The sequence below is a fragment of the Natator depressus genome, chromosome 1, assembly GCF_965152275.1.
Source record: "Natator depressus isolate rNatDep1 chromosome 1, rNatDep2.hap1, whole genome shotgun sequence".
Lineage (NCBI taxonomy): Eukaryota > Metazoa > Chordata > Testudines > Cheloniidae > Natator > Natator depressus.
The window spans coordinates 322,064,879-322,081,345 of record NC_134234.1 but is presented as its reverse complement, the minus strand read 5'-3'; the positions used below and the strand labels follow the sequence as shown (position 1 = coordinate 322,081,345).

The 16,467-nt window shown below is 44.4% G+C and overlaps 1 long non-coding RNA gene across 2 annotated transcripts in view; it reads right to left on the bottom strand.

The window, feature by feature from the left end:
- LOC141980838 (uncharacterized) overlaps positions 1-16,420 on the bottom strand; it is a 34,530-nt gene extending 18,110 nt beyond the window's left edge. The window contains exons 1-2 of one of the 2 annotated variants that reach the window (XR_012637612.1): positions 16,098-16,420; positions 15,383-15,448 (exon numbers count right to left, since the gene is read on the bottom strand). This is a non-coding gene — a long non-coding RNA (uncharacterized LOC141980838). Of the gene's footprint in view, positions 1-15,382; positions 15,449-16,000 lie in introns of both variants that reach the window. The other variant, XR_012637613.1, reaches the window with a different exon arrangement.
- Positions 16,421-16,467: the final 47 nt, after the last annotated feature.

Below are 16,467 nucleotides of genomic sequence, written 5' to 3'. Positions count from 1 at the left end.
GGAAATTGATCTAAGTTATGCAACTTCAGCTACATGAACAACATAGCTGAAGCTGACGTATTTAGATCTACGTGGTGTCTTCACTGCGGTAGGTCAATGGCTGACGCTCTCCAGTTGACTCTGCCTGCGCCTCCGGTACCCTGGTGGAGTACCGGAGTCGACAGGAGAGCTCTCGGGGGTCGATTTATTGCATCCAGACTAGACGTGATAAATCCACCCCCACTGGATTAATTGCTGCCCGTTGATCCAGCAGGTAATGTAGACAAGCCCTAAGAGTGATCTTTGCGGCAGGGCCTCTTCCCTGCATGCATGGACTTGGAACATGAGGAAGTTTTGAAGCGCTTGATGACTTTGCAAAGAGTCGTATTAAATGTTACCAACTCCAACACGGTCTTGGCATGCTTGTATAGGGAAAAGACTCTGCCAAGATAATTTATTTAGCCTCTCAGAAGGAGCAGAGCAGTACATTCTTTTTTATCCCTCAGTAGTATTCGATATATGAACAGCAATGCAGCCACGGGTAGGCCATGAACTTTGCCATTTGCAAGTTCATTTTTCCAATGCAGTAAAATATTTTAAAGTGACTAGCAAATGGTTTTTAAAATCAGTCAGCTTTGTAAGTTGCAAGTTATTAGCTATTTGCATAAAATCAGACAATTTTTGTTTCAGTATTAGACAGAATGCATGATTTATGGTGCTATATAATTAATATAGCAGAGTTTCTCAGATTACAAAACTAAAAAGCAAATCCACAGGTAAGTTTATCCAAGTTTTTTTTTTTCCTTTGGACAAACTGATGTCATGCCACACAGCTCCACTGCAACTTGAATATATTATACAGGAATGTCACAGCTGCCAGGCAGACTTGCTTGACTGCTGAGCAAATCCATGGCTAGCACTCAATTACTATACTGATTGGGCCCTATACCTTAGATAGATAGAAGTTTCACTACAAAGCTAGCCAGCACTACCTTGAAGAAATTAAATTCTTCACATCAGTGAAAATAATTTTTGGTGAGAGCTAGATTTTTCTAAAGAGCTCAGCTCACTTTGGATACCTCTATAAAGGCCAAATTTTCAAAAAACTGCTCAGCCTCTGCAAGCTCCTATTGACACTTACACACAGGTTTTCAAGAACTTACTATGTAGGGCATAAGTTATACTGAAAACCTATTTTGATTATGAGAACTGAGGCCTTTTGGAAAAAAAAAAAAATCTACCCTTTAATGCGGTCTCATACTTGATATTTGTGACATTCAGCACTTAACTGAGTGAAGTTATTTTAGGGAGAGAACTGTAAAAACTGTAAAACTAAGTTCACCGGGGGAAGGAGACCAAAGTCTTGAGGTAAGTGGGATACCGGGAGGAAGCACGAGAAGGAGCGCGCGGGAAGGGACGATCAGCGAGTTCTCAAGTGCCTATACACAAATGCAAGAAGCCTGGGAAACAAGCAGGGAGAACTGGAAGTCCTGGCACAGTCAAGGAATTATGAGCTGACTGGAATAACAGAGACTTGGTGGGATAACTCACATGACTGGAGTACTGTCATGGATGGATATAAACTGTTCAGGAAGGACAGACAGGGCAGAAAAGGTGGGGGAGTTGAATTGTATGTAAGGGAGCAGTATGCTGCTCAGAGTTCAAGTATGAAACTGCAGAAAAACTTGAGAGTCTCTGGATTAAGTTTAGAAGTGTGAGCAACAAGGGTGATGTCGTGGTGGGAGTCTGCTATAGACCACTGGGACCAGAGGGATGAGGTAGACAAGGCTTTCTTCCAGCAACTCATGGAAGTTACTAGATCGCAGGCCCTGGTTCTCATGGGAGACTTCAATCACCCTGATATCTGCTGGGAGAGCAATACAGCGGTGCACAGACAATCCAGGAAGTTTTTGGAAAGTGTAGGGGACAATTTCCTGGTGCAAGTGCTGGAGGAACCAACTAGGGGCACAGCTCTTCTTGACCTGCTGCTCACAAACCGGGAAGAATTAGTAGGGGAAGCAAAGGTGGATGGGAACCTGGGAGGCAGTGACCATGAGATGGTCGAGTTCAGGATCCTGACACAGGGAAGAAAGGAGAGCAGCAGAATACGGACCCTGGACTTCAGAAAAGCAGACTTTGACTCCTTCAGGGAACTGATGGGCAGGATCCCCTGGGAGAACAACATGAGGGGGAAAGGAGTCCAGGAGAGCTGGCTGTATTTTAAAGAATCCTTATTGAGGTTACAGGGACAAACCATCCCAATGTGTAGAAAGAACAGTAAATATGGCAGGCGACCAGCTTGGCTTAACAGTGAAATCCTTGCTGATCTTAAACACAAAAGAGAAGCTTACAAGAAGTGGAAGATTGGACAGATGACCAGGGATGAGTATAAAAATATTGCTCAGGCATGCAGGAGTGAAATCAGGAAGGCCAAATCACACCTGGAGTTGCAGCCAGCAAGAGATGTTAAGAGTAACAAGAAGGGTTTCTTCAGGTATGTTAGCAACAAGAAGAAAAAGTCAAGGAAAGTGTGGACCCCTTACTGAATGAGGGAGGCAACCCAGTGACGGAGGATGTGGAAAAAGCTAAATGTACTCAATGCTATTTTTGCCTCGGTCTTCACAAACAAGATCAGCTCCCAGACTACTGCACTGGGCAGCACAGCATGGGAAGGAGGTGACCAGCTCTCTGTGGAGAAAGAAGTGGTTCGGGACCATTCAGAAAAGCTGGACGAACACGAGTCCACGGGGCCAGATGCGCTGCATCTGAGAGCGCTAAAGGAGTTCGCGGATGCGATTGCAGAGCCATTGGCCATTATCTTTGAAAACTCATGGCGATCAGGGGAAGTCCGGGACGACTGGAAAAAGGCCTATGTGGCCTATTTTAAAAAAGGGAAGGAGGAGGATCCTGGGAACTACAGTCCAGTCAGCCTCACCTCAGTCCCTGGAAAAATCATGGAGCATGTCCTCAAGGAAGCAATTCTGAAGCACTTGAGGAGAGGAAAGTGATCAGGAACAGTCAGCATGGATTCACCAAGGGCAAGTCATGCCTGACTAATCTAATTGCCTTCTATGACGAGATAACTGGCTCTGTGGATGAGGGGAAAGCATGGACATGTTGTTCCCTTGATTTTAGCAAAGCTTTTGACACGGTCTCCCACAGTATTCTTGTCAGCAAGTTAAAGAAGTATGGGCTGGATGAATAGACTATAAGGTGGATAGAAAGTTGGCTCGATTGTCGGGCTCAACAGGTAGCGATCAATGGCTCCATGTCTAGTTGGCAGCTGGTATCAAGTGGAGTGCCCCAAGGGTCGGTCCTGGGGCCGGTTTTGTTCAATATCTTCATAAACGATCTGGAGGATGGTGTTGATTGCACCCTCAGCAAGTTTGCAGATGACACTAAACTGGGAGGAGAGGTCGATATGCTGGAGGGTAGGGATAGGATACAGAGGGACCTAGACAAATTAGAGGATTGGGCCAAAAGAAATCTGATGAGGTTCAATAAGGACAAGTGCAGAGTCCTGCACTCAGGACGGAAGAATCCCATGCACCGCTACAGACTAGGGACTGAATGGCTCGGCAGCATTTCTGCAGAAAAGGACCTAGGGGTTATAGTGGACGAGAAGCTGGATATGAGTCAACACTGTGCCCTTGTTGCCAAGAAGGCCAATGGCATTTTGGGATGTATAAGTAGGGGCATTGCCAGCAGATCGAGGGACGTGATCGTTCCCCTCTATTCAACGTTGGTGAGGCCTCATCTGGAGTACTGTGTCCAGTTTTGGGCCCCACACTACAAGAAGGATGTGGAAAAATTGGAAAGAGTCCAGTGAAGGACAACAAAAATGATTAGGGCACTGGAACACATGACTTATGAGGAGAGGCTGAGGGAACTGGGATTGTTTAGTCTGCAGAAGAGAAGAATGAGGGGGGATTTGATAGCTGCTTTCAACTACCTGAAAGGGGGTTCCAAAGAGGCTGGATCTAGACTGTTCTCAGTGGTAGCAGATGACAGAACGAGGAGTAATGGTCTCAAGTTGCAGTGGGGGAGGTTTAGGTTGGATATTAGGAAAGACTTTTTCACTAGGAGGGTGGTGAAACACTGGAATGCGTTACCTAGGGAGGTGGTGGAATCTCCTTCCCTAGAAGTTTTTAAGGTCAGGCTTTACAAAGCCCTGGCTGGGATGATGTAGTTGGGGATTGGTCCTGCTTTGAGCAGGGAGTTGGACTAGATGACCTCCTGAGGTCCCTTCCAACCCTGATATTCTATGAAAATATACACTTTAATGGAAAGACTTCCCTTAATACTAAGAATTAATCCCCATCCCCACAAATCTGGGGGCCTAAAAAGTTGAAAATGTTCCAACACCTCTTGTGTTTTTCCCCTTAGTATTAAGCTGCTGCAAGTTGTCAAGTGTCTCAAAAAAAAAAAAAACCCCCATCTGAAAATTAAATTGGTTCATAGTATCGGGAGTTCCTTTTATATAGGGAGCACTATGTCACACTGTGTATCGGTGAGCAAAGTCTACACCTGATCAGTTCAAGAGTCACAGAGGTGTAAGTTACCAAGCTTGAGGCCCTGTGTCTTCACACCAGCTCCCACATCTAGCAATAGGGCTCTTGAAGAAGCTATTGACCAGAGCTGCTAACCAGCTGCTACACCCAGCATCCTTCCTCAGCACAAAGACTGGATAAGAGTGGATTGGAAAAACATTAAACTATGAAAGTTGTGAAGGAGGGAAGGAAAATGATACTTTTTGCATCACTCCCCTTCATCTACACTTTATTTCACCCTGGATCACAAAGGAGGTTCCATGGAGTAAGGTGGAAAAACCCTACTAAAATGACTCAGGCCAAGTTGTACTAGTAAAGTGCTCCTAGTATAAAGTATTCTATATGAGCAAAGCAGTCCTAGTACGTACGCAGCTTGTAACAGGAGAACTGCACTTTATCCCAGTCCCACTCCAGCAAAATAACATACTGTCAAAATGCAGTTTTGCTGGTATAATAGTATCTGAACTAGAGATGTTTGCTGGTACAGCTATGCAGGTCACCCCTGACCAAGGCAGCTAAAGTTTGTAGTGTAGATGGGGCCATACACCCCATCCATACATACCCTAAGGTCAGGATTCTCTGGCTCACTGTATCATGCACCCAAACAGTGGATAGTACAATGTGGCCCAAAGTAATTTTGTTAAGGACCGACAGCATGCTTAGCCCTGCCCTGAGGGGACTGCAGTCAAATACTTAATAAAAATTAAAATGATCTGCACAGCCAAAGAACTTCAGAGAGTTTTTGTTTAGATAAGATTTTTCTATGAATAGTATGAGTATACAGACCCTAATGGTTTCTTTGGAGCCTTTCTGGTCTACAGGCATTATTTAAAATGTAGATGACTGACCCCCCACTGTAATAGCTACATTGCAAGCATTAGTCTGTTAGTGAAGTCCTTTTTAGTGTGTAACTCATTGATACAGAGGAAAAAGTGGCCAAGAGGCCAAAAGTTAGCAGGACTAATAGTGTTGGAAAAATTTTACACACAAAAGTAGTAGACATCTTTTAATTAAGAGATCAAACATTGAGTTGTTTTGCTTTGGCCCTTCAGCCAGAGTCTTTACTCGGACAAAATTTCCATTGAGGCCAAGATGAATTTTGCTGGAGCAAGGACTGCTGGACTAGACTCACAGGATTTGAGAAGAGTGCTCAAGAGGGACTGAACTAAAAGGAGAACCAGATGTCTACTTTGATATAGGGACATTTTCTGCTGCCATTACCAATCCACTAGATTTGCAGTTTTGGAATAATCTGTTTTTTGGTTTTATTCTATTGTAGGCTAGTGTTGAATGCAGTATAACAAATGCCATATCTAGAATTCCCTTCAGCGAACCATGTTTGAAGGGCACTCACATATTACTTGAAGGCATATTACCAAAGCACATAACTTCCAAGTAGGTTCTATTTCCCTCATGCCCACATACAAACTGGAGGCTTCAGTTGCAACCTCCACCAAATTTTTACTGCTGTTGTGTAGTATTGCCATCCTTTAAAGGTTTCAGATATTACAGTAAGGGCAAACAACAGATGTGATATTAAAATATCTGAAAAGTTTTAGAAATAGCTTGTTGCAAACATGTGACAAATGTTCACTGAACAGGTTTAGATATACTTGCTATTGTAAACAGGATGCAAGTTTCCTTGCAGTAGCTACCATGTCTGTATAATTGGTGCTTAACCTTTCACTACAGAAAAAAATTCTTACAAGAAGCCACATGCTTCCTGTTATTTAAGGAGCTAGTAATCTACTAAAAATCCTTAACTTTATACACTGGAACATGTGAAAGCAGATCTGAAAAAGGGGACTTGTTAGCATCGTAAGTCCCTTTCCCTACTTTTTACATAAGAGCTAAATATTTTAAGAAATATGGATTGCAATTTGAAAAAAAAAGTTATTTTGTAACCACTAACAGAAGTAATCCATTCAAAGTTACGGAGTCATGAACAGTTTGGCTTTGATGGTCTCCATCAGAGAAGCTAGAAAGACGACAAAAGGAAAAAAACTCATTCATAGAAGGTTTGATATTTTAAATATATTGTTTGCATAACCAACCACATTGGAGTTCAATGTATCTTATTTGTCTATACTTTTAGAGTTGAAATTTATGAATTGTTTAAAAAGTCTTTATATATAGTCTATACAAATACTTTGTTTTTCCCCCAAATCCCCTGTCCTCACTTTAGTTTGCCAACAACAGCTACAGCAGGCCCAATAGCAAGTTTCCCCATGTAAGCACTAACATTTGGCTTACATGAGTTAGGTAGCAGCTGCTCGTCTGTACCAATAGCTAACATTAAAATAAATGAATTGTTGTGCAATTGAAATGGAAGTAGAAGCAAGGTCTATCTATATTTGTACAGCACCTAGCATAAACCTAGGGCATCTTCAGGACTATGGTAACACACCCTACACTGGAATAGAGCACATGGAGGCTGAATATTCTCCAGGCTAGACCTTTAATTTTAGGATTTATTTTCCTTATCACTATGGCAAAGCCTGAGTTAATGTCTTGGGTGTAGTTAAAAAATGAAGCTTTTCTTTTCATTTAAATTTTTAAACCTGAATAAGGGGATGGATGAATTAAGAGTGGTGGGGGACTGGATAGGTTCACTTGAGAATTGTCAGCATGTTAATTTTATATACTGTATTCATATTCAGCAGTTTCAGAATGTCCTTATAAGAAGAACTTAAGCAGACCTGAACCTCTTCACATTTAAGTGGCATGGCTATCAGTCAGTTTTTTCTGCTCACTTTATAGAAGCCTAACAGAAACCTCTTACCACAAACTCCAGAACACATTATCTAGAGATCAGTCACCAGCTCCCCCTGTGATGAGGTTCAGTCAGATCTCAGCAGCTAGGCCTAGGGCAAGGTTGAACAGCACATCAGAAGAAGTCTTTCTACTCTGAATTAATGGTGACAGAGGTTATATTGTACTCTAGGGTCCATATTCAGGTTAGACACTAAACCAAAGTCTTAACCACCCATATCAATCCTATGCATTTTTATTTTTTTAAACCATAAAAAAAGTTTTATCTGGACAGGAATCAGTATGTATGCTTGCCTTCTGTCCATTTAGACTCCCACTGAAGTTTCTATTAGGTAGCCTTCATTAACAGTCTTCAGTTACGTTTACAGTGGTGTAATCATGCTGTACATTAATAGCTACTGCATTTTAGTAAAATGGAGTGCTTTAAGGTTCATTAGGATGAAAGGTATAATTTTTTATAAAGCTCAGATCCATGACATTAGAAGCAGTGGATGAGAGACAAATGAGCATGCACGCTAAACAAAGGAATTTCCCTTGCTTTTATAACAGAACTAGCTATACCTAAATGTGAGATTTGGCACTTTGCACACAGCAGTTAAATAGTTTCTCTTCTTTTTTTTAATTAAAAAAAGGAAGAGGGTTACTCCTTTAGGATAAAGTTTTAGTCACTTGACTGGTAAAAGACAACACTATCTATTTGTTAGTCTAAGGTGCCACAAGTACTCCTTTTCTTTTTGTGGATACAGACAATCTATCCAGTCATTTTCTCCCCTTCTGTACCAGAAATCAACATAGCTCTTCTAGTTGTTGTCTTTGAGGACAAGGATCAGTAGTCCCAGCACTAGAGATTAAGAAAATAGAGTGGCTAGCTAGCTGAATCCAGACAGTCTGGCTCCTACATGAAGTGTGGTTTTTTCCTTCAACCAACAGGACTGTGGAATACAACTTGTTAAACATTGCTCAACCTATTAGAACAAGTTTAAAAATAGAGCCTAAAAACAACTGTAGGCTATGCCTTTATATGCATGTGAATTTGTTCCAGCATGTCACCCTGGAATGGTAACCACTGAAAAGTAGTTTTAAAGTTGAACTACAAATGCAAATAGTACGTATTAGTGAAACAAACAAAATTATCTTTTGGAAGTGAAAAAACTTTCACCAAAATAATTCCTGATTTGAGATTTAATGAGAAGATTAAGTGGCAAATAAACCTAGTTAAAATAGTGGTAAGTTACCACTCTAAGGCGGTCTCTACACTGGAGACCTTATAGAGGCACATCTGTACTGCTACAGCTGTGCTGCTGTAAGGTCTCCCATGTAGCTGTGCTATGCTGCTGGAGAGAGCTCTCCTGCTGGCATAATTAAATCCACCCCCAACACGCGGCGGTAGCTATGTCTCCTGCCGACATAGCACTGTTCACACTGGCACTTTTGTCAGTGAAACTTATGTTGATCAGGGGTGTTTTTTCCACACCCCCTACTGGCAAAAGGGCTAGTATAGACTAAGCCTAAGGCCCTGTCTACAATAAGGCAAGTCAACTGAAGGTATGAAGTTAATGCATATATATTAAAAGGTGTTAAAACCCTTGAGTGGATCTCTCACTCAGGAATAAAGTAGTTTTAGTTCAGGATACTTTACTACTGAGACCATACACAGCTTTAACATCCTTTAATTTATGTGCTGACTTCACACCTTCAGGAAAGTGAAGGCAAATCAATTGCATGGCCCCATACAAATAAACCTTAAGAGCCTGAGCAGTTTAGTATGGTAAAGTCCTAGTTACAGTGTGCCAGAAATTGTTTAGAACCATGCTTATGTAGACACTGGTAAAGTAGGTCTGGCTCAGAACACAAGTCAGTATGGCTCCTATAGTTCAGTATGTAACAGTTTAAAACACAATAGTTCTCTAGTTTGAGAGAGGGCCTAGAAGCTTGGTTCTTTGCCTTTAGATGATCTGTGAGAGTGAAAGTGTCTTGCCTAGACACTACTAGCTAAACAAAACGAAAGCTGTACAGCTGTCCTTAATTTGGGCCACAGCTCCTTTTTGGAGGAATAGGCAAAAAGCTCTGACTTGGGCTGCAGTCTAATTCTGGGCTCTCTACAGTAAGGTGGAAGGAAAAACAAAATTGTCTCAAAAAGTGAGACAGTTTTGGGGGAGGGGAAGGAGCAGAAGAGGGGTATCTACCAGTCAAATGAATGAGATGTCATGTTTAGGATCAAAAAATCCTTGACACACTAGCATGCATCAGGATTTTGATCTACTGATGGCTGCTCTGCTATTCATCCTAGTTCAGAGACTGCTTTCAGCACCCAGGGCTTGAGAACGCAAAAAAGTTTTCATTTAATACCTGAACAGCCATTTACATTTCCTTCTTAACACAAAATATGAACCCAGGCCCCTTTCAACAGGGGATGCATTAGAACCACACAAATTGACAAATTTTATCCACTGTTAAGTTAGATTAACATAAGTTACTCTTTTACGGAAGTTTCTAAAATAAAATATTCTTCACACACCATAAATCAGGGGTGGGTGAATGATGGCCTGCAGGCCGGATCCAGCCTGCAGGACTTGCTCCCTGTGGTGCTGTAGGCCCTGCGCTGCTCTAAGCAGCAGCCAGCACCACATTCTTGTGGGGGGGGGGGGAAGAAGAGGAGAGGCAGCGCAGAAAGCCCTGTGTGTTGCCCTTGCCTCCAGGCACTGTCCCCCCACAGCTCCCATTGGCTGGGAATGGGGATCTGCGGCCAATGGGAGCTTTGGGGAGGTACCTGGAGGCATGGCAAGGGCAGCACATGGAGCCCTGTGGCCCACCCCCCTTCCCCCAGGGGCTGCACAGGGACATGGTGCTGGCTGCTTCCTGGAGCAGTGCAGCGTGGGGCCAGGGCAGGCATACAGAGAGCCTGCCCTGGCCCCGGTGCATGCTGCTGCCACCCCAGAGCCACTTTAGGTAAGCGGCACTGGGCCAGACCCTGAACCCCTCCTGCACCTCGCACCCCAACCCTGTGCTCCCTCCTGCAGGCCACACCCTTCCTCTACCCCAATCCCTTGCCCTGAGCCTGTTCCTACACACCACACCTTGCACTCCCTCCCACACCCCAACCCTGCATACACCCAGATGTGGTCCTCAGCCCAAAAGGTTTTCCCACCCCTGCCATAAATTATGGTATGTTCATATTATAACTTAAGCATTGACACCTGGCAAAAAACTTCTAAAATGGGCAAATGTTTGGATTTTCTACCAATATTGATTTTGGTTATGCACATACAATAAAGGAGAGAAAGGTGCAAACAGCTTTAGTAGGGCAGAGAAGCTCTGTCATTACCTTATGCAAGTCTCCCCAACTCCAAAACTATACTGAACCCCCTGCACACCAGTGGCTGACTATCTCCTGCAGAACGCTAGAGCTAGTTGAGATCTGGGAGCAGTTTACAACCTTTTGCTCAAGTCTCTCCTCACTTAGCCCATACCTAGAATTCTGAGATACCCCACCACATACTGCAAAACAGCCTTAAGAGAAGTATCATGGTTCATGCTGTCTCTATTCTGGAAGGGTCTCCCTCCATTAAAGGCAGCATCATGGGAACAGGCACAAGAAATTCACTGAACTCTTTGTGGAAGTCAAAAAGGGGGAGGAGAAGAAGTGTCACGTATAGATGCACAAGAGCAGGGGTCAACAATGTTTTGTTTTATGTAGCAAGCTAACAATAGGCAGATTTCTTACACAGAAACTTAGTCCATTATACATGGAACCCTGGTGTAAACTTAAGAAATAAATGATGCTGAATAAGAGTTATTGCAGGAGTTAGGGATGCACATTTGAGCAGGTCAGACTGGATAAAACTACAGTAAGACAACATATTAAACTTTCCTAGTCTCTTCTGCAGCTAATAGGTTGAAGCTGCTAAACTGTATCACTTCTAAGATGTGACAACACTGAAGCGGTTTTGCTCTCAAACACAAGAAAACCTGCTATTGCAATTAGATTAGGCTTGAGCATATGCCAAAAATCTTCCTGGGGCCCAGTGTATCCCAGGTGTCAATCACATGAGTCAGAACCTCAACAGCAGGTCTTTAAACTCAGACAAAATGCTCACACCAACGTAAGCAACATCTTTCTAACCCAATCCCAGATACCTCCCATGGAACATTCTAGTACCTTGCCTAATGGCAGAAACACACAAGAGGAACAATTACAGTTAAGTGGTACTTCAACTCTGGACAGAAGGCTCACAAATCCAGTTGTTGCAGTTATCTCTGAAACAGGTCACCTCTACCTACCATGTCTTTAAGACACCTGTGGGGGAAATAACGGATCTTATTCAGATATCTGAGAAAGCAAAGTATCAGATTATCTCTCCCCTCTGGGTTTTTACTATTCATTTGTCTTTCAGTTTTGAAGAGTCAAATAGCTAGCTGCCCCTCACTTCAGCAGGTTCAGGTAATCCCCCAAATTCAATTTTATTCACTGGCTTGCAGTGTAACTTAACCGTCCAGTTTCAAAGCAAAAATACTACCACAACAACCCATTCCTCCATTAGCCTGGTTCTTCCATTTTTTGTTAAGAAGTTGTATTCGGTTTAGTCTACAGTTAATCAGAGTTTCTATAATACAAAGCCACACTATAAAATTGCTATTTTTAATAAGGCTACTACATCCAAGCTATGACCTATATTAAACTAAAAATATTAACAAATGCTCAACTCAGAAGAGTATTTTGAGCATTTAAGCCTTCATTTTCTACTCTCCCTCCCTTCTACCCCCCTCTCAAGTTCTAGAGACCACTCCATCCAAGTCACCATTACTCCAGAGGCACTGTACCACTAAAGTTTCCTGAGCCAACAGTGCCCCCAGGACTCTATGCTATATAATACAGAAAAGTTAGTGGACCCTTATGTCTGTCATACCCTCATCTTTCCCCCCCTACCCCTCTGGGCTGGATGAAGAAAAGGAAGTAGTGCTGTGCAGGCAACGCTGCCTATCATAACAGAATGGGATAGGTCTACATGCAGCAGAACCCTCAGCTCCAGCATGAAATCCAAGGGGCACCAGCTAGTCCTAAGTGCACCTCATTAACCAAATAAAGTTTTGTATTCAGTCACTTCACATTAAAGAAGAGGTACAATTCCAATTTAAAGGGACTGAGGGCAACTCTACACTACACTGATGCAGCTGTGCCATTGTAGCACGTCTGATAAAGATATGTTATGCTGACGGGAGAGTGCTCTCCTGTTGGCATAATTATTCCACCTTGGCAAGAAGTGGAAGCTGCAATAACAGCTGTGTGGACAGTGCAAAAGTCACATTTCTGGGGGCAAAGAGAGCTTTTCCCACTCCTGAGCAATGCAAGTTAGACTGACTCAAGCAGTAGCGGAGGTGTACCGCAGTAGCTCAAGCAGTAGCGGAGGTGAGTTTAGACTAAACGGGATAGTCTCTACTGTTAAAGAGAGCAAATACCTTTATCTGGCCCTCTTTTCTTCTGCCCTGTTGTCCCTTTTTGTAAGGCTCTGCTTGTGCCTCGTTACTTTTCTGCTTTCCCTCCCCCCCTAGTTTGTGCCAAGGTTGCTCATATGGGCTCTATACAGCCCTTGTGGCATACATACCAAAGCACCACAATCAAATAGAAGTATGTATATTTGTTTTCACTGTGCTCCTATGACAATGTAAGATATGCACTGTGGTTAAGAACAGCACAAGCATTCTCTGCTACTGTAGTGGCAGGGACAGAGGAATAGTAAAGTGGTGGAGATTCTGGAACAAATCTTTGCAGATCCAGATAGATCAACAACTCCACTAGCTTCAAGTATCTAAATTAAGCAAGTATGTTTTTGTAAATGTAATCACACGTTTCTAGAACAAAATATTTTGTGTGTGTAATATTAAAAAATAAGATCATTTTCTTCAATCAGTGTCATTGCCAGATATTCAGCTGACATGCTCCTTAAAAAAAGCCTCTCAAACTTACTGCATCTTTTCATAAAGAAGACTGAATACAGAAGTTAATCCCCGAGATGCGGTCTTAACAATAAAGTAAGTTAGACAGTCCAAGTTCTTAAACCTTTGAGCCTCAAATAATTAAGTTAGCCATCTATATTTCAGTGTCTAATCTCTGCATTTATCTTGAATTACATGTAGGAAATTAAAATAAAAGAAAAAAGGAGAACACTATTTGATGTTGGATAGAAAGGAGGCCCTTCTCCCTTAGTGAAGTTATTTGCAACTATGCAAAAGTACTCAGACTACCTCTCAAAGTAGCATAGATGCCAGTCACTCCAGGGCTATATGTCAGGCTAAAAGGCTGTAACTGGGACCACATTTAGTTATGTAACTAGACTCCAACCCACCCATGTGACTTACAGATAAGTCTTGATTTGTGTAACTTGGTAGCAAATATTTGTAGTATTTTTAATGCAACAGTACACAATCTCCAGGATAAGACATCAGACAATGCATATTTAAGTTCACCTTCCTTGCTCACTACTGTCTGGAAAGAGAGGCAGATGCAAACAGAATATAAGTGAACAATTTAAGAGGGATAACACATTAGTCCCTCTATGGAGAAAGCATAGACTCCTCTAGTTTTAAATTTGCTAATGTTTTGTTCAGTCTAGTTTTAAGTATGGCATCTTTAAAAGACTACCAGGATTACATAACTATTCATATTTTTATATATATACACAAATATGAATAGTATATATATATATATATGCGCATGCAAATCCAAGAGTTAATACATTGGATGCAATTGCAATACTTCAAATCAGATTTTCTATATATCTGTAGTCTGAACTACCTGTTATTTAACTGCATCATGTTCTCTAAGTGAGAGAGGCTGTTCCACTGGAAAAGCTGGTATCACCCCAAAAAAATATTAGTCAACTTTTATGACTGGTCAATCCTATGAAGGACCTTCATCATTCGTCCTTAGTAAGCCACCTCTGCAAGTCAGTCCAATGTTGAGAGGGAGCACACAGCAGCTCACAAAAAGGAGTATATTTGCAAACTGTGCAGAGGGGACTAGGATAGTTAAGTGTCTCACTAAGATGGAGACACCAACAAGCACTACCACAGGTTATCTAACCAACAAAGAAGGAGTTGCTCTTACAAGTGAAATAAGGAGAGTCAGGCATTTTAGTCACCCAAAGTGGATCGCAAATGTGACCTAATTTAGATAACAGCAATCAGACACCTTACAGCCTTGTCCGGGAGTTGTGAAAAACATTACTCTCCACCCCCATACCCTCACGGAAAGAAGGCTGGGACAGGGACAGGAAGAACGAGAACTTTCCTCTGCAGCAGCCAAGCTCAATGCAGAGAAGAGGTGGAGGAGGAATGAACTTCCCCCAGAAGGAGCTGCCACATCCTGGGGGTGGGGAATAGGACAAGAAGCGAGAACTTTCTTCAGCAGCACCAGCTACACCCTTCTACAGACGGGTAATAGGGAAGGGAAATAAAAATCCACCCAGACTCTCCAGCCTGGGGCGGGGATGATGGGGCGGGGAAGGAAGCGCGGACTCTCTCCAGCAGCAGCCGCCATCTCCGCCAACTTGGTCTGCAGCCAAACAACCCCACAAGAATGCAACGCGGTCACATGACCTCCGGCGGACGTGCAGCTCCCGTCCCTCTCCAGGGAGACCCTACGCCATCTTGTACTGACGCAGTTACAAATACAGGCACAGCTTGGCCCGCTCCCCCCGCTTATCTCCTCGGTCTCGGCACCGCTTGGGTGACGGTTGTCAAGGCCTTCTCGTTCCCTTCCCATGAGCTTGCCTCAGTCTCCGAGCCCTCACGGACTCCCCAGCGCCGGGATCATGGCGCCCGTTTTCTCCCTTTGCACCAGCCTCCCCCGACAGCTCCTGAGCCCTGCCCAGCTGCGGCTGCCCCTGCTGCAAGATGATGTCAGCAGCAGCCAATCCGGGCGCGCCTGGGCAGCCGAGCCAGCTTGGCGATTGGCTTCAATGCGGTCCGCTCCCCCCTCCTCACTCAGTCCTCACCGCGGTTCGCTGCGGAGAAGTGGCCAAGGCAGAGATGGGGGAGGGGAAAGAAGGGAAAAAAAAAAACAACAACAAAACCAAACCCACCAAGATAGCAGCCGCCATTTCGCGCAACAACAGGCAGAACCCGAGCGAGCAGCCCAACCAAGCGCCCTATGGAGAGAGAAAGAGAGAGACAGACACACACACACACACGAGTTAGACAGGAAAAAATATCCTCAGACTCCGCCAGGGCCACAAGACGTTTAATCACTCCCTCCCCCCATACTCGATGCCTCGTTACAGCCGCCTCCTCTGCATCCAGATCCCTTCCTCTTGACTCCTTCCTGCCGCAGCAGCGGTTCTTTACAGCCCCTCTGTGCCCAAAGCATGGGGAAGGCGAGGCTCTAGCGCCGCTGCTAGCGGCTTCTCCGGCTACCCGCTTGTGGCGGCTCCATCGAGGCAAGGTAAAGAGCTGCCAGCCCAGCTTTTATGTGGTGCCCCGAGTTTGCGCACTGAAGGAGGCTCGCTCAGCCCCTGGTGGGCGTCGAATGAAACCCCAGCCGCCGCCGCCTCCCCTCCCTCACTCAGCCATCGCCGGAGCGGCTGAAGCCAGGCGGGGAATGCGGGGCGGTGTGTGGGCAGCACACACAGGGAGGGGATGTGAGGGAAGGGCAGGAGCTCAGCATAAACAGGGGGGCTTGCGCCTGCCTCACACACATTTACCTCTTGCTCTGCCCGTGGCGAGTCCACAGCAGGGCTGCCCCAGACCTGCCCCCACAAGTGTCATTCGCTAAAGGGGAGCCTGGCAGGCAGAGCTCACCCTAGTGCCCCAGTCTCGTTCCTTGGAGGAGGAGGTTCCTCGAGGCAGGCCTGGGCTAAAGTTCAGTTACTTGTGGAGAGACTTCCTCAGCCGGATCTGCCTCAGGTCTCCACTAACTGGAGGGGGAGGTCCCCTCAGCCAGCAACCCTCCATCGTTCACCAAATGGGCTTCAGTCTCTTATCCCCCGTCTCACTCTGCGTGGGGGAGATTGCCTCGGTCTGGCCGCCTCCCCCACAGTCTGTGGGTGTCAGGAGGGCTGGCCCAGGCTCACAAGAGGTCAGAGGGTAGGCTGGCGCAGGTGGTAGGCTGAAGACAGGTTTCCGTGTCTGCGTCCCTGCGGAAGACAAGGTCTCGCTCCGCGCTTTAGGT